This window comes from Macaca nemestrina, chromosome 15, assembly GCF_043159975.1.
Source record: "Macaca nemestrina isolate mMacNem1 chromosome 15, mMacNem.hap1, whole genome shotgun sequence".
Lineage (NCBI taxonomy): Eukaryota > Metazoa > Chordata > Mammalia > Primates > Cercopithecidae > Macaca > Macaca nemestrina.
In genome coordinates, this window is record NC_092139.1 from 49130762 (window position 1) to 49152734 (window position 21973).

At 40.1% G+C, this 21973-nt stretch overlaps 1 protein-coding gene across 28 annotated transcripts in view; it reads left to right on the forward strand.

Annotated features, from left to right (window-relative positions):
- The window catches only part of LOC105481485 (mono-ADP ribosylhydrolase 2), a 2105812-nt gene that overhangs the window by 1510586 nt on the left and 573253 nt on the right, over nt 1–21973 (forward strand). The window lies entirely within an intron of this gene.

Sequence of the window (21973 nt, forward strand, 5' to 3'; positions counted from 1 at the left end):
GATTGAAGTTGTCTCTTTCTACCCTGCCAGAAATAAATTCTCCCTACTGTATGTGTCAATAAACTATGTTTATCTGAGTCTTAACACATTCTGTTTAATATTAGGGTTATATGTTACATTTTTCTTCCCTACTAGACTGTCCTCTCCAGGAAGGCAAGAAACTGGTCTGTGTCATTAATAAGCACTTAACAAGAACATAGAAGTATTTAGAATGGGTCTTTACATACAAGCTGGAGTACAGTGGACAAGTTAGTTAACTCTCCTTTAGCCCTTTGGTTTATTTTAATACAAGGATAACAATACCTACTTTAGACAAATTGTATGATCATTTCATGAAACTTAAATGTAATATTAATTATTCTCATTATTAGTTCTTTTGCAAAACTCCTCATTGTCAACATTCTAGCACTTGCACTCAGTTGGTCCTCAGAAAATATTGAATAAAATGAACTCTTGCAGTTACTTTGCCACATGACAAGCCACCCAGAAACTTGGTGGCTTTAAATAGCAACCTTAAGATTATTCCTGAATTACTATACATTTTGTTTATGCATTCAAGGTGTAAATGCAGCCTTTTCTATGTAAAAACAACCAAACTGTAGACTTCTTTGTGTAAACTTACTGTGTAAAAATAAGATTTTTTTCTTTAGTATTAGGTCATTTAGCCTCATTTACATCTTTTATTAAACATACTCTCAACTGGTGGTATTTTTTTTTTCCTTTATGAACAAAGTGAAATTATAGATTCCACCCAAATCATGTTGGAGTCCCGCTAGGTGAAAATGATATGTCTGTGAAGAGCTACATGAAATCTAGTTTCCAGATAGAATTCCCTTCTTGCCAATTTTGGGAATATTCTACAAAGTTTCCCCTTAAAAACCATTTACATGAAGTGAAAATTTACTCTAGGAAAATGATTGCGGAGAATGCTTGTGAAATGTGAAGGCATGACTTTCACATGGACAGTGTACACATTCATAGATATTTTGCCTGTGCCGTTGGGATAGCTAGTAATAATGTGTGCTTTCATTGTGTTTGCTCTTGTCTGTAAAGTAGAGACCACCAGAAACTGATGTAACCTAAGGAATATATTTCAAACTGCATTTTTTACTATACATTAATTGCAAATAACATGTAATTAAAAGTGATGAGAGCCCCTTACATTTGTATAACATGTTTACTTTCCAAAGCACGTCATGACTTCCTGCTTTTATAATTCTAAAAAATTCTTGAAAGATAAGAAAGGCAAATTCTATTAATATTATATTTGGACAAAGAGGCAAATAGATATTATAACTGAGTATTCTTAAATATGCAAGTGATATTTTGGTTTGTTGACACCTTGGTTTATTTGTTGATTTGAAAGCCTAGTGCTTTTGATTTAGCTTCAGATTTGGTAAAAAAAAAAAAAAAAAGGAGAGCAATATTTACTGAATGAATAAACTTCCCCTTTGTAATATATTTGTGTCACAACTCTGCATTTATACAAAGAGATTGATGTCTGCCTTGTGGGTGCTATAATTGCCACTTGGACAAGTTCTCATGTGGTTGACATTAATAGACCATGCTGATTATGACTGACAACCAGAGGTTCTTAAACTTATCCAATAAAAGGGATTTTTCCCCTAATATCAAATTCACAAGCCAATATTCTATAGTAATAAAAAGGCAACTATGAAATTTGGTAACGTTTAAAAAGTTATTTGCATTTTATTAACTACAACTAATGTATACATTTGTAAAGTAGTAACAGATGTATGCATGAAACATGCTATTCATGATAAAAGCTAGTCTTGTTATACATAGGGATTCTCAAAACTCTTGAACTAACCCAGTGCTCCCCTAGGAGAGCATGGTTAATGGGTTGGGAAGCTTTGGCATAACTAGAGATGGCCAGTACACTACATTCCATATGTCAGTGCCAATAGGAGGAATGACCGCCTGAAGAGGTGTGTTGAAGAGGATTCCGAGAGCTCATTTGGGTTCAGAGCAAAGAGTACTGTTATCAATTAGTGATGTTTGCCAGAGGAGGAGGAAGTAATGGGTGGGAAGAGCCAAACATTTGCCTTACCTGACTTAGACTATGTGGACCACTTGACTCCAGCAAAGGATAATGGAGATGACTACTAATTTCTAGATATAACAAAGGATTAATCTAAGAAGTCAGTTAAAATATACTTTTAGGCCAGGTGTGGTGGCTCACACCTGTAATCCCAGCATTTTGGGAGGCTGAGGTGGGCAGATCACTTGAGGTCAGGAGTTCAAGACCAGCCTGGCAAACATGGCGAAACCCCCTCTCTACCAAAAATACAAAATTAGCTGGGTGTGATGGTGCAGTCCTATAATCTCAGCTACTTGAGAAGCTGAAGCAGGAGAATCATGTGAACCCGGGAGGCAGAGGTTGCAGTGAGCCACGATTGCGCCACTGCACTCCAGCCTGAGCAACATAGTAAGACTCCATCTCAAAAAACAAACAAAAAACTTTAAAAACTACTGTAAAATATAAAGTTTATTTTAAAATAAGCACATTTAAAAACAGGTTACATTTACTGAATATTTTATTTCAAACTTACCCTGCTGTTAAGCACCTTGTTCTTGATCCTACAGCTTGAGGAAAACCTCTATTTTTCTCTCAAGACAAATTGATGATTGAAGTATCTTGGTCCCTTCTATGATTTTAGCCATTCGATGAAGGACGTTTGCTACCCATCAGCTGATACTCACTCATGGTGCAGCCATCTCACATAGCTTGTAGTTTTTGTTTGTTTGTTTTTTTCCAGAAACAAGGTCTCACCGTGTCACCCAAGCTGGAGTGTAGTGGCATAATCACGACTCACTGCAACCTGGAGCTCCCAGACTCAAGCAATCCGCATGCACCACCATGCCTGGCTAATTTTTAATTTTTTGGTAGAGATGGGGTTCTCCCTGTGTTGCCCAGGCTAGTCTTGAGCTCCTGGGCTCAAATGATTCTCCTGCTTCAGCCTCCCAACGTGCTGAGATTACAGGCATGAGCCACCATACTTGGCCCGTCTAACTGGCTGTTCTTTTCACAAAAGACAAGTCATTCCCTGAGACCATTTACTCAGAAATGGGAGGGAGTGGGGATATGGAGAAAAGTATGTGGATGACTTTGCTCTGTCTGTCCAATATCATTGTTTATAGAAATTCATTTCCCTAATAATTTAAGTCACTTGCCCTATGAACTAGCCAACCTTCTTCCTCACTGATTTTTGAAATATCTTTAGAGAAAAAAAATTCTAGTGATATGTTTAATTTGTATGTTAACCATTCCTGGAATCTCCCAGTCCCTTCTAAAACTCTTGCTTTAGCTTTATCCCACTCTGACTGTACTGAAAAAATTAAGCATAATCACATCATCTAACCCTTATGTACCTGTTCAGATGGTAATTGTCTTTCAGAACTTCATCTTAATATAGCACCTTCTTAGCCATCCCTGGAAATTAATTGCTCTGTCTCTAGATCAGCTTTGTTTCTACCTTCATTATTGCTCTGCCTGAAAAGTCTATTTTTCGCTTGGGCTTTTTGAGGTTAGGATACATGTCTTAGTCATCCTTGTATCTCCAGTGCCTTGAACTGTGAATGGCTCCTGGTAAATGGGCCATAAACACTGGGCAGGACTCACATTCCTATGAGGCACTTACCTCCCATGGAGGGAGACCTGATTTGATTTTTTGACTCTCTTTCTACCCTCAGCATATTCACCAGTGAAAGCTAGCTTGTATCTTTTTCTTTACTTGATACTCTCCCTATTTTTTGGAGGTTACATCACTTTTTTTAATACTCTACATAGGTAGAGTCATAAATAAAGATAACTAAGGTGAATGAGATTTGCCACATTTGTATGTAGGAATTTCTAAACCCCTTAGAATGAAGGTGTAATTTCTAAACACCTTATAAGAAGAATGAGGCCTACTTTTCTGGGATATTTAAAGTACAAATGCTATGTTTTTATTTTGTTTTTAAAAAGATGTATCTACCATGATACATCATAACTTTAGAATAGTTTTTGACTCTTAACATGAAAATGAAAAACCAGCATTTAGCCACTCAAGTCATATTCCTGAAGGGGAGCCGGGCAAGGTGGAGAGTGAGGTTGGGGCACAGCTCTGTCCATGTTGAGAGCTTTCCAGTGTCCTGGCTTCAGCAAGGTTCTGGCCCAGGCTATGAGACGAATGCTTGGCAATCCCAGGATGGATTTTGCAGAGTAGGCAGAATTTTCTCCTCATTACTTTAAAACAGATGAATACACATTTCCTAGATTCCTTGAGGGGAGCGCTGGCTCAGGGCTGTCCATAGTCTACAATCAGGCGGGGTGATGAGCTTCAATTCTTCTCTAAGCTTGTGAGGCATGAGAAAACAGGGCACACCTGCAGGTCGGGGAGGAAGGGGTAGACATGTGGCTGGGGATCCACAAGAGTGATGGTCATTTCATCAACATCCAAAGACCTTTGCATGAAGATCTAACCTCCACCACTGTACCCACAAGTGCTCCCATGTGCCCACCTTACCTTTGCTGGCATCTCTTCTTTCGTACCCTGTGAAGGAAGGTGACTTCCATGGCCACACCTCTTATTCATACCATCCATATTTACTGAGCCCATACTTAAGGTATCAGACAGGGTCCTCAGCTCCGTGGACACAGTGATGAGCAAGTAACACATGGCTCCAGCTGCCGCAGAGTTTTCACCCTAGTGAAGGGAAAATAAGTAAGTGACATAATTTTGTTAAGTTCTGTGTGCTGTAAAGGAAATGAAACAGAGTTATGTAATAGAGAAGGACATTATGGAGTGACGGTGGTGGCGGGGAGCTACTTTAAGTTTGAGCCAAGACTTTATTGCTCAGAAAAAGTGACGGCTGGGCATTCTGCAAAGGTCAACGCATTTGTGTGCTTATTCTTTCATTCATTCGTTCATTCATATTCATTCATTCCATAACCATAAATGCTTTGAACTATTTAGCTCATTGCCTGGCATTGTTATAATACACAGATTAGGCAGACTTCCAAATTATTTTAGCCCTGAGGATATATTAATTCATTCAATTAAAGTAATTAATTCACTCATTTATTCAAGTACTATGTTGACAATCCCACCTGCACACAGCTGTTGGTATGGGGCAAAGGTCGGTAAAAGAACACAGGATGGTGTGATTCACTTCGAGTCTGACAAGTGAACGGTGGCATTTTTATGAACTGGATCAGAATCTAACAAAATGCCCAGAATTATCAAGCTCCTCACACTGTGATATGGCCTATGGGCATGTCACTGGAACCAGTGGTCTCATCATTCTTTGCTATTCCTTCCCTCTATTGTTTTCTATATTATGACAATTCCAGTCTGATTTCTCTCTGGCATACTTCCTGTGAAAACCTGTAAAACAAGGGCTTGGAGAGACACTAAGAAGAAAAAAGACTGTATTATAATTACAAAGTGAATTTTATTTATTTAAACTCATTATGTGACAGTTGCTACTCTGTAAGCAGCCCTCCAAAATTATTTTTGTCCTCTGAAAGAGGATATTTCATGACTAGAGAAGCTCTTAAAGACTCTTTTAAGGTTTCCCTAGAGCCTATAAAAATTGATTTTTTTTTAACTCCTGAGGAGGAACATTCCTTAGAGGCCCAGCAAGTCTTTATAGATGCAATCATAATTTGCAGCTATTTATTGTAAATGCAGTGGGTGCTGAAGTTGGGCATTACCGCAGATATTGTTGCTGTCCTGCCCATGGTCCTCCTGTCTGCACTCACCACGTCCATGCAGCCTGACATCCACTCAGGAGAAAGTGTGTTGCTCTATGAAGGTATTCTCTGGCTGCTGGAACCTGCTCTGCTGAAGACCAGGCAAATCTAGAATGCCAAGGAATTAACACCCACTACATCCCAGCTGCCCTAGATCCATGAGTGATGGAACTGGTGGATAAGTACGCACCTCCTTTGCTCCTCAGACAAGATAACTCCGAAGTGTTTGTTCTATACCATTTCCCAAAGTTTCCCAGTGGACTTTAGCCCCAGCTGTCCACAGTGGTAACTGCTTTGTCCTTCAAATATATTTGTTTGCATTATCCTCCAAATAAATTACTTGTGCTCAAATCTCTGCCTGAAGGTCAGCTGGTGGAAATTTCTAAACACCTTAGAATGAAGTGCCTTTATAGGAAGAATGAAGCCTACTTTTCTGGGATATTTAAAGTATAAATGGTATTTTTTTATTTTGTTTTTAAGAAGATGTATCTACCATGATACATCATAACTTTAGAATAGTTTTTGACTTTTAACGTGAAAATGAGAAACCAGCATTTAGCCACTCAAACCATATTCCTGAAGGGGAGCCGGGCAAGGTGGAGAGTGAGGTTGGGGCACAGCTCTGTCTGTGTTAGACAGGTGCAATGCATATATTATCTCAGTTCATCTTTCCTACCTCTCCAGGAGAAACATTGCACTCCCCATTTTACAAATGAGAAAATTGGGATTCAGGAGGTTATTTTTTCTCTCTCTCTCTCATTCCAAATATTCTCTGTCTCTCCTCTCTCTCATAAGAGAGATCTCCTTTTCTTTATATTTTACTGTGAAGAAACTGGCCACAGTATATAATCTTTTAGGAAGGTGCAGCCATGTGGTTAATGAATTTTGCAGCAGAAGAATAAATCAAATATTTATTGATTCAACTCAGTGTAGGCATGGTTAAAAAAATGTGAAAAGTAGAACTTTGTTTATTCGGTCCACAAATGTTCATTTTCTGCTACCAAGTGCCAGGTACTCTTGTTTCTTCCTGAGTAAGGAGAGGGTGTCCTCTGAGAACAGCAGACTGCATTCTAATTTGCGTGAAGTTCTTACTGAAATTAAAGTTTCTGTGATGTTAAGATCGTATGCTACTATTCAAGAAATGTCTAGAAATGGCAATCTGATTTCCAAGCGTCTACCATGATGCGGGTAAGGTGGCTATATGTCAGAAAGCAGAGTCCAGGTTCTCTCTTTTTACTTTCTGGATAGACCTTTACTCTTTAGATGGCAAATTTTATGTTTTCCTCCCACTAGAGTATAAATGTCTTTTGTCCGTAATGAATATGTCTGCCGCTGCATTGAATTTGAATAAGGACTAATGGCCAGTGTCAGAACATAATTAAATGCAGGATCCACATCAACTAACAAAATTAGATGCAGGACCCCTTTCAAAAGTACTTGTGCTGAGGAAGTATTGAACATGTTAAGAGGATATTTCCTCCATACTTCTATTCAATTAAAAAAAAAAGAAAGAGAGAAAGAAGCTATTGATTTAAGTCAGTGGGAAGAAATTGGTGTTTAGCCTTCTTGGTGTCTTAACTACAAATGAAACCAATATCTTCGTGTTGTTCCTGTTCCATTCCTCATGCTCTGATGATTTCACAGTTGACTAGTGATTTGCACCTTGCTTCAAATTACTTAGGATGTATTATGACATTATCTATGAAACAGTTTGGCTCAAAACAAAAAAACAAAACAACACCACCACCACCAACAACAAAACAGCTTGTAGACAAAGAGAGAAGCTCAGTGACTGTGCAGTCACAGAGCAGACCTTAAAAGGTTGTCTGGACATGGAAGCACTATCTTTGTGTCAATAAGGTGAGTTTATTCCATACACTTTGCCTTTTGTGTGCTTCCTTTTATTTTTTCTATTACCCATCTCCTGCTGTTCTTGCATCCTTTCTCCTCAGATAGATCTCCTATATCAAAAGGCCATGCTCTAAGCCATCTTCCCTAGTCTTCCTCCCTGTCAGCCATCTCAATCTCCATGCAAAGTATCACTCTGTCATGCAATAAGACATTCTCCCTGCCTTGGGGACATTTTCACTCTCTTAGAAGTATTAGAAGATGGAAAAATATTCAAGACCCAAAGGATAAACCCATAATAATGGAATTTCTGTCACTTTGCAAGACCTCCAAGAATGGAAGGGGGGATATTTTTGAAACACATTTCTATGCAGTTCATATCATTTTCACTGAGCTCACTAGACTACAGAAGATATGTAGGACCTCATGTGGTGAACACTAAAGCCAATTGCTGACAACCACTGATTGAAAACTATGCATTCAACACTGGCATACATTCTGTGGGGAATTAAAAAGAAGAAAAAGTAAGACATGGTCCTGACCCTATAAGAGATTACTGCTGGCTAGGAAATGTATATAATATGCACAAAAAAGGATTGATGGGAAAATCTGTTGGTTGGCATAGTCAGAGATGAGCAGAAGATAGGAGGTGGGAAGTGGGGATGATCTGAAATGAGAGGTAGAATTCATTTGCAGGAAGAAAAGAAGGTAGTGGAATAGCACAGGTCAGGGCATGGAAACTGGAGCAAACAGGGTACACATAGAGGCCTGGGAAGGTAGTGAAATAGCACAGGTGAGGGCATGGAAACTGGAACAAACAGGGTTCACATAGAGGCCTGGGATGTGGCTGCACTGAAAGCCCATGTTGGGGAGTTGTGAAATACAGGTGGGTAGTGAGATCGATGTCAAGCTATGGAGGGCCTGGGGTCCACAGAGATGATGGAGCTTATGGGAAGCAGGGCCCCAGTGTGTGTGTCATTAGGCAGGGTCATGCCTGGCAGCTGGGTACAAAAGGGGTTGGAAGCAGGGGAGGGGGAGAGAAATGGAAGCAAGGAGACCAACTGAGCAGGAATCCAGTCCACAAGAAAGGGGCCTTGGGCCTGGGCGATGCCAGTGGGAATGTAAGGAGCCATCCAAAGAGCATGTCCCGGGGACAACAGGATACATTCGAGATGGAGAACACAGTAGAGAGAAGGGATGAAGGGGGTTTATGCAAATGGCTCCAGACACCCCATCCCAATATTACTCCTAACAGTAATGTACCAAGCACCGACTCCATACCAGGCCCTATTCTAAAAGCTTTCTTTTTTTAACTGATTTTACCCTCAGAACGATGATATGAGGTCTCTTCATTATTTCCACTATCTAGAGGCACAGGTAAGTTAAGGAATTTGCTCTAGGTCTCATCAAAAAATTAGTTGAAAACAACTTAGTTGTCAACTTGACAATTCCCTAGTTTTCCCACATTTCTCGGAAGTAAGTCTATCTTTCTGTACAATTTTTGTTTGTTTGTTTGTTTTGTTTTTGAGACAGAGTCTTGCTCTGTCGCTCAGGTTGGAGTATAATGGTGCAATGTTGGCTCACTGCAACCTCCGCCTCCTGGGTTCAAGCGATTCTCCTGCCTCAGCCTCCTGGGCAGCTGAGATTACAGGCGCGTGCCACCACGCCCAGTATTTTTAGTAGACACGGGGTTTCACCGTGTTAACCAGGATGGTCTCGATCTCCTGACCTCGTGATCCGCCCGCCTATGCTTCCCAAAGTGCTGGGATTACAGGTGTGAGCCACTGTGCCCAGCCCTTTCTGTACAATTTTGAATAAACTTCCCTTCTTCTCAGCTTCTTGGATGTTTGTTTCACCTTGTCACTATAAAACTGAAGCCTGGCTTTCCCCTGAGGTACCATCTCCTCCTAACCTTCAACAGGGGATGGAGGGGGAAGCTACTCCTTTGTGTGTCATCTCCCTGCCACCTGCGGAGTGCAGAGGAAGAACCAGGGCATCCCTTGCACTTCCAGGCCACTTTCTTATGCTGCACAGATACCACCAATCTCATCTTGGCTTGTGTCCACAAGCCTCATGGTTCTCTCCCTTTCCACCCTCGCTGCCTCCATCTGTGGTGGTCCAGGGCTGTTTCTCAGTGGCAGGACACTGGCCATCTTCTTTCCTATTCTTCTCTGCCGTTGTTTCTGGGGATATTGCATCCTGATATAGCAGTTCCTGTATTCTTCTGCCTCTATTTCAGCTGCCATCCCAGACCTTGCCTCACCTACAGCTTCTGCATCACTGTGGTTCTGAACATAAAACTCCTCCTCTCTGCCACCTTTGATCTCTTGTCCTCCCTCACTTCCATCTTTGGCTTCTCTTAGTCCTTGGCTTTGCTAATGCTCTGTTCCCTGGCATGCTTCCTGGTCTCCCAACTCATCCCTGTTATTGGGCTTATAAAAAGTTTTCTCTTTTTTTGTTCCTACCTCCTTCATCCATCTTGGATCCCATGGTTGATTATATCAACAATGGTCTTATATGTGTCCCTCTCTCCTCTTTGTTTTTTGTCCTTTCCCTTCTTTCTTTTTTTTTTTTTTTTTGAGACGGAGTCTGGCTCTGTCGCCCAGGCTGGAGTGCAGTGGTATGATCTTGGCTCACTGCAAGCTCCGCCTCCTGGGTTTACGCCATTCTCCTGCCTCAGCCTCCCGAGTAGCTGGGACTACAGGCGCCCACCACCATGCCCAGCTAATTTTTTTTATTTTCGGTAGAGACGGGGTCTCACCGTGTTAGCCAGGATGGTCTCAATCTCCTGACCTCGTGATCTGCCCAAAGTGCTGGGATTACAGGTGTGAGCCACCATGCCCGGCCCCCTTCTTTCTTTATTAGTCACTTAGTTCTCATTCTTGGGGAAATACTGCTACTCACATTGTCCAATTCTCTTCCAAAACTATCAGCATAGGGATGACAGGCCAGCTGTATTTTCCCATCACACATGCTCTTCTTCCACACTTGAACTTCTATTGCTTCTCAGCTGGGCCCTTACTACTTATCAGTACTCCTAGGGTTCATCTCTAATCACTTGCCTACTATATCCTTCCCTGCATTCAATCCCAGTGTTCCCTGCTCCACTCAAGGAATGGCAAGTAGGAAAAGAGTACTCATTATAACACCTATTGTGCTAAGAATTTGATGTGATTGCATATATTCAAACCTCAACCTTTTAGGTAGTGTTATTCCCGTTTTCTTCATGTTAACTCTGGGGCTGAGATGGTAACTTACACAGAACTCAAAAAAACTTTATATTTCATGTCTGTTTGATTCCCACACCTGTGGGTTTTCAGGTCCTAATAAAGCCTCCACTGCTGACCTGAACTTCTGCCAAGTACACTCTGTATATTACTTAGTTTCTTTCTTAAATGAGATAAATGAACCTGTAACATGGGACTTTCCAGTTCCTTCCTCTCTTCCACTACATTTTTTTGTATCTTCATCCATTTCCTTCTCCTTCTTTTCTGTCTAAAAGAAGGAATTCTCTCCCAATCTTCCTTACAGTCAGCTCCTCTGCCTTTGATGTGGATTCCAACTCTTCTACCTCTGTCTGTGGGGAGTCCTGGAACCAATTCCCTTCGGACACCAAGGTAGGACTGTATAGTAATATCTCTTCCACACCCCACCATCCCACCACTACAAGGTACCTCTCTGTTCCTTTAGATGGATGATGAATCTGCAAGAAAGTTTGAAAGCCATGCTGGTGAAACTTTTTCTGCTGGCATTAAAGATGTGGCAAGCTTTCTTTTAGGTAGGAATGAAAGGTGGGGACAAATTCTTTTCCATGGCAACTGCATGAGAGTTTCCAGGAAAATCGCATTCAGATGGGAGATCATTTAATGCAGTATGGAGGGCAAAAACAGAACTACGTTTCTCAGCATCTACAGCCATCAATGTATTCCCTCAGCAAACTTCCCCACACGGCAGCAGCCACACCCAGCAGCCATCCATCATGCTGGCCGAACAGCCCTGGCTGCCTGCCACACACATGCCAAGGGGAAGCCCCATGCCCCGTTAGTGTCAGCGTGTGCAGTCACTTGTAACAAAGACAGGAATAAGTCCTCTTCCAGATAGCCATGTAATCCTCAGAGAAGAGTGCACTGTGGCTACTGCAGGCTTGCCCAGAATGTCTCCTACCATTTGAAAGGTAATTCTGATGGCAGAAAACATTTAATCCCACTATTCTTAGCCTGACTTTCTACTTCTAGCTTTTCAGGTTCATCAAACCCTCTAAAATTATTTGGGGAGAAGAAAATGCTCTTTGCAGCCTTCTATAAGGGAAATATATTGCAAAAAAATGGAACCATAGGAGAACAAAGAAAGGGAGGAGATGGGGCCACCCCTATTCTTCCATTAAATTTATGTCACTCAGCCTTGAGAGTGAAGCAAAATATTTGAGGCCAAATACATCCTTTATTAAGTTTTAATAAAAGATAAACAAAACAAAACAAACATACAGGCTTGGTTTTCCAATTTTAAGACTGTGTTGTGGTTTTGCTTCCCCAGTAAGTCCGTCAATTGCTTGAGCGCAGTGGAATTTTTACATCCTTATTCTGGTGTTTCCCTGAGCTGGTAGAGTTGTATTTGAGACACAATAACTATTCATTCAATTTGATTGTTGCATTCTACTTCAATAACAGAGAAGAAAAACCAGCAAGATATCCCTGTAAAGCATTGCTCTGGTTTTGGAATCCTGCAGATAAAATGGAAGGTCTTCAGGTGTTTGAAAATCTGGGTCATATGTCTCTACTTGGGAACTTGAAAAATTTTTGATAAATGTTTGATTTCAAGATGATGGTATTTCTTTTGGTTTGTCAGAAACTGGCTCTGATACATATTTTTGAGAAAGAGGAAAAATCTCGAACTACTCATTAGACTATCAACGATATGCCCATTCTTTGAAGTCTGACTGAAATCCTTTCTTCTCTATGACACCTTCTAGATTTCCACTTGGACTGATCTCCGCTGTATCTGAATTTCTATACTGTTTTTGCTCCCCTTTTCTGTTCCTTTTCTCTATTTTTAGTTTTTGTTTTTGAGACAGGGCCTCACTCTGTCACCCATGCTGGAATACAGTGGCACAATCAGAGCAAACTGCAGCCTTGAACTTCTGGGCTCAAGTGATCCTCCTGCCTCAGCCTGCCAAGTAGCTGGGACTACAGGCATGTACCACCATACCAGGCGAACTTCTTTTGTATACATGGGACATCACTATATTGCCCAGGCTGGCCTTGAACACCTGGCCTCAAGGAAGCCAGGTGGCCTCTTAAGGAAGAGGCACTCAGCCTTTATCGTAAATATATTTTGAAGGCTAATGTACTTGGTAGAGCTTGCAAGTACAGTCAGAATACGAAACACATCTCCAATCAGCAGTGCTTCATTGGAACACTGTAGGAACATCCTCCTACACCTATTTTATAGCCGTGAACCTCCATGCCCAGCCTGGTGTATTATTTTTTTAATCAGACTTTTAAATAATATTTTCAATGAGTTTTTTTTTAAATGAGATTCTGTCTTTGGATACCTGTTATATTATTTTTAAAATTTGATGAGTACGTGAGAGTTTTAAAATTTGAGATCAAAAGTTGGATAAAAGACATCTGAGAGGCAATCTCATAAACAGTAGGATGCGGAGAAAGGAGGGAGAGAGGAGGGGAATAAAGCCAAGGAAGGGTACATTAACAAATGGGTTATTGCTCTGGCAACAAGAGTTCATTTTTGTTGGAGACTGTGGTAACCTAAACTATGGCCTCAAAAAGAGGTCCACGTCCTAGTTCACACAACCTATGAATATGTTTCCTTGCATGGCAAAAGAGACTTTGCAGATATTGATGAAGTTCAAGATATTGGGATGGGAGGATTCTGGATAATCCCCATGGGCCCAGTATGATCACAATGGTCCTTATATGAGGAAGGCAGGAGGGTCAGAGTCAGAGAAGACAATGCACCATTACAGCAGAAGCAGAGGGAGGGAAGGAGATGTGACAGTGGAATCAGATGTCGCAGTGATGTGAGGAAAAAGCCACGAGCCAAGGAATGCATGTGGCCTCTGAAAGCTGGAGAACACAAGGGCATGGATTTGCTCCAGTGCCTCCAGTAGGAATGCAGTCCTGCCCTAATCATGATTTTTGCTCAGTAAAATTTATTTCAGAATGTTGGCCTGCAGAACTGTAAGATAATGCATTTGTATTGTTCTAAGTCACTGAGTTTATGGGGGGGTTGTTACAGCAGCAGTAAGAAACCAATACAGGGGTTCATTTTTCTGAGAAACCATAAGGACCAGGCTTCATAGCTGTGCCAGTGAGGGTCGAGGAGGCTGAGGTACTTGCCCACCAATTCTCATCACTTACTGGGTAAGGATTATTCCCAGAGGTGGCAGCTTTCTATCAGTTCTGGCTTGTTCAAGCCGAGCACCCTCCTGTCCCCTCTAGGGGCCAGAGAAAGTTCTCAGAAAGACAGATCTATATAAAATAGGATGCCATAGGCTTGTCTACAACTTGTCTACTGATGATGCATGTGACATGTGGGATGGATCAAGGGAATATGGGTGCACTGGCATTACCTGCCACCGTGTGTAAGTATGTGTATGCATGGTTGCATGCATGACTCTGTGTGTGTGTGTGTGTGTGTGTGTGTGTGTGTGTGTGTGTGTCTGTTTCTTCTTCCCCCTTGATTAAGTTTTTTTGAGCCTAGAAGTTCTCTCCCATTTCCTGGAGCCCCAAGCACAGCACCCAAATCTGGGAAAAACATTTCCTGAATGATTGGGTGGCAGAATGTGACAGCCTGTGATTGTTACAGTAAATAAGGGAGTTGGCTGTTTTACAGTGATGCCTTCCCTAATTCTTAAATTAAGATTGTGCAGAGAAGGAAAAATTGCTATTCCTTGGAAAGATTCAAGATACTTTGGAGATGCTAGGCAGTTTGGTTGCAGGGTGGCTGCCAATCACAAATGCAAGTTGTCACCAAGCAAAATGGTTCTGTCCTGCTGCGTGACCAATCTGCAATCTAAGACTGGCTCGTCAAGGTTAGCAGATAAATCAATACAAAAAGAGATGAACAGTGCAGGCAGTGCTGATGTCAAACAGCCATTTCATGCATCTGACAGAAAATTGAGCATATTGGTAAAGCACTAAAGACTTCCTTCATGAAAGTTATTTGCTTCCTTATCCTGAAAGGAAAATTAGACTAATGCTCACAAATCCTTCTTGACATCTGAAGGATGGTTTTCTCTTGACAAGGATCTAGACAGGAAAATGTGAGGAACACCAGCATGGCCTTCCCTTTGCTAGGTATCTAATCTGACTTAGCTTTCTGGGGGCACTTGTTAAGTACTAGATTCTCTCTCTTAACCCTTGGCATTATTATTATTTTTAGCAATTAACTTCAGTAAGTGAAGCACTGCTGATTGGAGATGTGTTTTGTATTCTGACTGTACTTGTGAGCTCTACCAAGTACATTAGCCTTTAAAATATATTTACGATAAAGGCTGAGTGCCTCTTCCTTAAGAGAAACCTGCCGCATGGCCTTTATTTTTCACACCAGCTGCTTCTTCAGATTTGAACGTGCCAAACAAATTTTTGACGCTCTTTAATGGTGTTTGAGTAAATTCATCGACACCCAATTACTCTCAAAATGTATGTATTCTTTGTATAAATATAAAAACACATATATGCATGAATATGCAGAGATATGTTTTAAGGATCATTTTGTGGCTAAAATATTTGAAAATGACAATAAATGTAAAGTATGATATGAAAATTAATCTTGTGGAAAAATCAGCAGGACCTAATGGAGATTTTAGTGTAGAGAAGAATGTGATTAAGCCACAGTAGATCCAGAATTTTGCTAATGATATAAAGTCCTTATTGTTACCAGCCTCAAGGAAATCTCTGTCTAGTGCATATTCATGGAGAGTGAATGATGAGCTTGTGAAACACATGAGATTCAAGTACAGAAATGTTGGCCCAACTCTATTAAAAACTAATGTGTCTCCTAATTAAGAGACTCTAAACCCCCCTTAAAATTGGCCAAATGTTGGAATGAGCTGGGGCATGCCACTTCTTACCTCTTCACTCTAGTTTTGGGGTCTCTGCATCATAACCATAGTCACTTTTAACCAATTCTGGTTGCCTCCCTGACAGAACCTGGGATTCTGTGCCATTTCTATGTGTGCCCCTATTTTAGGAGCTAGGTCTAAAGTAATTAACAGTTTAGAAGTGATAATCTGGTGAATTAGCTTTTATGAGGGTTGTGTTTTATAATAGCACAATTCCCTTGTTTGCTGCCTACTCTCCATCTGCCCGCCTTCTCCACTGCCTTCTCTTCACTGTCCTGCCCTGTGGATGCCTGCCCAAGTTCTTGCTGGCTAGCCTCTGGTTGGCTTCAGGTCATAGGGGAGGGAAGGAATCAGGTTACCAGGAGGATGAGACATTGGGGGAAAGTGATTGGTATAGTTCTTACCTGTCTCTAACTCCCCATTTCCCAATCCTTCATTTAGCCATGCCACTCCCTTTTTTCCCCACCTGTCTATCCTTCCCACCCCTGTGTTGATACCATCTTTCTGGAATGACATTGTCCCTCTATGACTATGGTTAGCTGGGCAGCCTATACTTCCCAGCTCCTACTCTGTCTTGCTAGGCTGTGGTTACATTATTCCCCCACACTTCCCCTAGGGTGCTCACTGCTTTCTTCTGCTAACACCTCTGAGTGTCTCCACATATCTTGCCTGTATTTTAACCATGACTGTGTCTTCATGCGTGGTCCCTTTATCAAATTTTTGCATGTAAAACATCTAAGGAAATCCTATTTTCTACCCAGACCCTGATGGTTACACTTTACTTTCCCTAACCATAGCATTCTTCAAACATGAAGGACCACACATATTTAATAGTTAATCATACCATGCTTAAGTTGATACATTGGAATGCCATAGTTCTCATTTTGCTAGCATGTTATTCAAAACTTTATTTGTAAGAGAAACAAAAATAGAAGATGCCATGTAAGATAACATTATGATCTGGGTCCATCTGCACATGTCAGTACATACCAGCAGAGATAGGATCTTTGTCTATGGAAGCAAACCAGGAAGGTGTCTGAATACCTTGGTTCAGTATCCATCACTCTGGAAATGACTGAATGACTGATGTGCTTTCTAAACATGAGGCAGAGGCTGGCCAAATTCCCTTTCAATCTGGGTGATAAAAGCTAGGATAAGGTAAATGTTGTCACATTGTATTTATATTCTACTATATAGTATATATCATATGTATATTTCTATGTATATGATATATATGTTTATCTACACATGTACACAATAGAAATAATCTCAAATATGAATGGTACTGCTTAAATGCAGTGTTAACCAAAAGAAGTGCATTACATAAATAAATATTATGGTTGCAAAAGAAAAGAAAAGTCAGAGAGCCTACTCTCATGCTTTTGTTGTATAGCTAAAGTCATAGAAAATAAAAACCTTTAAAAAAAACTAATATTTACAAGACAGCATACAAATGTCTGTAGTTTAATTTGGGTATAAGCAAGTTACACAGGTGCTGAAGGAATTGCCTGGAGTTAAGAGAGAAGGTGACTATGTAGAAATAAATTCTAAGACAGGGCTGGCTTCTGCCCTTGTGGAAAGGTAAATCAGCTCACTGATATATAATATTAGTGGCCACCAAACCATTGTGACATCTTGAATTTCTTCTTTTTTTTTCTTTTTCTACAGAAGTCTTTATGGGATTGTTAGAACAGCACTAGGGGGATTTGGGAATCATTATTTATTTTGGAGGTATGGAGGGAAGTAGCAAGGAATGAATCGTCATACCCACACAGGCCTATCGAGGCTCGGATTTCCTCCCTTACTTGAGGCCATATAGATGATTCCACTGCCCTCTTCTCTGTTCTCTTGAAATTGCCACTGTCTGTTCCATCCCAGGCTTTCTCTCTTAAACCTAGTTGAAGTAAAAGCCAAGATCTCGTTTATTTCCTTTTTACTCCTAAAGAACAAATTCCCAGTTTCTTTAAATTTTCAAGGTTTTCTACTAATAATGATGGTATAATAAAGATTTGACAGATACCACATCAAAGAAGATACACAGATGGCAAATAAGCATATGAAAAAACGCTCAACATCATATGTCATAAGGTAAATATAAATTGAAACAACAGAAAGATACCCTTACACACCTATTAGATGGCCAAAATCCAAAATACCGACAATACCAATCGTTGATGAGGATGTGCAGCAACAGAAACTCTCCGTCATTGCTGGTCTTGGCATAGGGATTGTAAAGCTTAAGAAAATACATTGAAGTCCTTGATCTACTGTCTCTAACCCTTCGAAGGGGGCAAATTCTTTTGTGCGAATACCAAGGTGTGAGATTGCTGGGTAGTGTAATAAAAGTATAGTAAGTTTTGTAAGAAACTGACAAACTGTCTTCTAAAGGGCTGTAACATTTTGTATCCCCACTGGCAATGAATAAGAGTCCCTGTTGTTCCACATCCTCACCAGCATTTGGTATTGACAATGTTTTGGATCTTGGCCATTCTAATAGACGTGTAATGGTGTCTCTTTGTTGTTTTAATTTGCATTTCTCTTATGCCATATGATGTTGAGCATCTTTTCATATGTCTATTTGCCATCTGTATATCTTCTTTGGTGGGGTGTTTGTTGAAGTCTTTTGCCAGTTTTTAATTGGGCTGTTCATTTATTTATTAGTTTTAAGAGTTCCTTGTATATTTAGGATAAAAATCCTTTATCAGATATGTCTTTTGCAAATATTTTATCTCAGTCTGCGACTTGCCTTCTCATTCTCTTGACATTGACTTTCACAGAGCAGATTTTTTTTTAATTTTACTGAAATTTAGCTTATCATTTTTTTCATAAAGCATGTATGTGGTGTCGTATCTAAAATGTCACCACTATATCCAAAGTCGCCTAGGTTTTATCCTGTTATCCTCTGGGAGTTTTATAGTTCCTTGTTTTAAATTTAGGACTACTATTAACTTTGAATGATTTTTTTTGTGAAGTGTGTAAAATCCACGTCTTGATCCATTTCTTGCATGTGAGTGTCCAGCTGTTCCAGCCCGGTTTGTTGAAAAGACTTGCTTCATTGTAGTGCCTTTGCTTCTTTGATAAATTTAGTTGACTATATTTATGAGGATCTATTTGTGGACTCTGTATTATTTTCCATTGATCTATTTGTCCATCCTTTTGTCAATACCACACTGTCTTGATTACTGAAACTTTATGGTATGTCTTGAAGTCAGGTAGTGTCAGTTCTCTGACTGTTCTTCTCCAGTATTGTGTTGGCTATTCTGGGGCTTTTCTCTCTCCACATAAACTTTAGAGTCAGTTTGTTTATATCCACAAAATAACTTGCTGAAATCTGGGTTGAGATTGCATTGAAAATATAGATTCTTCTTTCCAACTGAAAAGTTGGGAAGAACTGACATCTTGACAATATTGAGTATTTCTATCCATGCACATAGACTATCTCTTTATTTATTTAATTCTTCTTTGATTTATCAGTTTTGGAGTTGTCCTCATATAGATCTTTTACATATTTTGTTAGATTTATACCTAAGTATTTCATTTTCAGAGGGGCTAATATACATGGTATTTTGTTTTTAATTTCAAAATCTACTAGTTTATTGTTGGTAAATAGGAAAATGTTTGACTTTTGTATATTAACCTTGTATCTTGCAGTCTTGCTATAATTGCTTATTTTCTCTGGGATTTTTAGTCAAACCTGGATTTCCTACATAGACAATCATGTCATCTATGGATAAAGACAATTTTACTTCTTTCTTTCCCATCAGTATGCCTTTTAATTTATTTTATTTTTCTTGTCTTATTGCTTTATCTAGGGCCTCTATTGTGATGCTGTTAAGTTCCTGGTCTGATAATTTCAATATTCCTGTCATATCTGATTCTGAGGCTTGATCTGTCTCTTCAAACTTTTGCTTTTTTCTTTTAGTAAGTCTTACAGGTTTTTCTTGGCAGCCAAACGTAATGTACTACATAGAAGAGAAAAAGGAACTACAATAAATAAAGCTTTAGTCATGTGGTGGTTAGATGTCAGGGGAGGAGAAGTATTATATAGTTATGTGATTAGGTCTCAGTCTTTCAGCAGCCCTGTACCTCTGAACTGTGAACATCTCAAGTGTTTCTTAGGTCCTCCACCTCTTTTAGGTGGGGCAAGAGGGCTAGAGTAAACTGAAATTGGGCATTTCCTTTCTTCTATATGGAAGGCTAGAGTGGGAGGGAGTTGAGTATTTCCCTTTCCCAGGTTGGTTAGGATCTGATAGAACCCCAATAGTTTAGGCTCAGGTAAAATATTTTCTCTTGAAGGCAGGCCTTGTTACGACAAACAGAATGCTGTGGCATGTTTCAAGATGTTTCCTCTTTTTTCCCTTCCCACTTCTGGAAGCATGAGGGGATTTTTCTCTAATATTCATTGTGAGAACCTGGTCCAGCTCCTGGAGATAAAACTCACAAAAGCATGATAGCCCCAGATGAAAGGATCCCCCTGGAGTTTCTGTCATTCAGACCTGTCCACACGGAGTCTCCAGCAATCCATCAGTTAGAGTTTAGGCTTTTCTACTCCAGCACTCGTTCCTGCGGATTTTTCTGCTAGGAGGTTTCTGCTCAGATAAGTTGTGATTCTCTGTACCCACCTGTCTGTCTCTCCAATTTTGGGGACAGCAGTTTGCTCTGTGACTTCACTTCTTCGATGGATCTAAATAAAGTTGTTGCTTTCTTTTAGTTGGTTTAGCTGTTCGTGTGTTAGCACACGTGTTAGGACAGAGTGACATCTTCCAAACTCCTTATATGTTGAACCACCTATATATTGTTATTCTCACCATCTAGGATGTCTAGGAAAGTAAGAAAAAGATCATGTGCTGGCTCTCATTTTGTCATCCTCCTGACTCTTCATTTTCTTTGAGCCTAGGGACAAAAATGAAGGCGTGTTACTTTGTAAGAAGAAAAATGTCAGGTGTTCATAAGTGAAATACTGAGCAAACATCGATTTGATTTTTCCCTGAGGAATACCTTCAATAGACACAAAAGCTCCACCTTCCCAAAGAGGTCGATCAAAGTAAATTTCTAACATTTGTGTTTAAATGGATAGTTATTTCTACTATGAGCACATCCTGAACTTCTTTTCTTGCCCCAGCAGGTTTTCTTGGCACATTACAACTCCAAGCTATCTTGTCTCTGCTTACTACAGCTCAAGCAGGAAAACAAATTGATTTTTGATGAGAAATGTGCCTTTTCTGGGGTTTCATTATTCTACCACAAACTTAATCCAGAGCTCATCATTTGTGAAATACTGTCATTCATTACTAAGACGAACAATGATGCTTGCTGTGGGAAATTTGCATGTTAAAATGCAGTTTTCCTCCTTTAAAATTCTGTGGCTTATTTGGTCTCTTCGTTCTCCTATCATTCATCAAACACTCACTATACCCCAAGTGCCTTGCTGTGGTTAAGAGAATGAGCCAGGTTCTGTCTGTTTGAGGGAAATGGTATATGCATCACTTGCAATTACATCTCTCTAGGCATTTTCAGGAGCAGTAACTTATGCTTGGGTAAAACAGAGATCCGAAACCAGCCAAAGGGATGTTTTAGGTAGAATAGTAAAAGATTGTGTATGCAATTATTGCATGAATCACAGTCGATTACTCAGGTCATTCTAAATTCATTTTAGATGACTTAAAGAAACGTATTCATATTATGAGGATGTGGTGAAATCCACTGTATAGCCATTTGGGGAGTTTAACAAGTTTCTTTTGGGGGTTGATATTATAGACAATGACATATATTTTATAATTTCTTCAGAGGTTTAGCTATAAACAAGACAGTTTTGTTAAAATCTGTTCATCTACTATCTGTTCCTCTTACCAAAAATTATATTTTCTGGCATTAGGAAGAGATTCTGAAAAAAAAAAGGTAGGTAATGTCAAGTTCCAGGGGCAGAGAGGGCATAGTGAAACCATACTTGATCTTGAAAATTGAGCCCACCTATACTTCCAGTCGTCACTCTGTGGCACATTGAAGAGCATGGAGCTCCCACCTGGGTTTCCAGGCCTACTGTGTACAACAGCATTCCTGTGCCTTTAGGTTTTCTTACATCTTTCAGCTTTCTCTCCCTATTAAGCAAATAAGATAAATTTAGGGAAGGAGAGCTAACAAGAAGACCTGTAGGGGAGCAAAATGCATGTGACTTGTGCAATTTTGTCTTCACAACAAGAGAGAATGACTTATCCCCTCTTATATGTTACCGGTGAAGACGTTGAGGAATAGAGCCCTGTTTTGCTCACTGATTGCACTTTTCA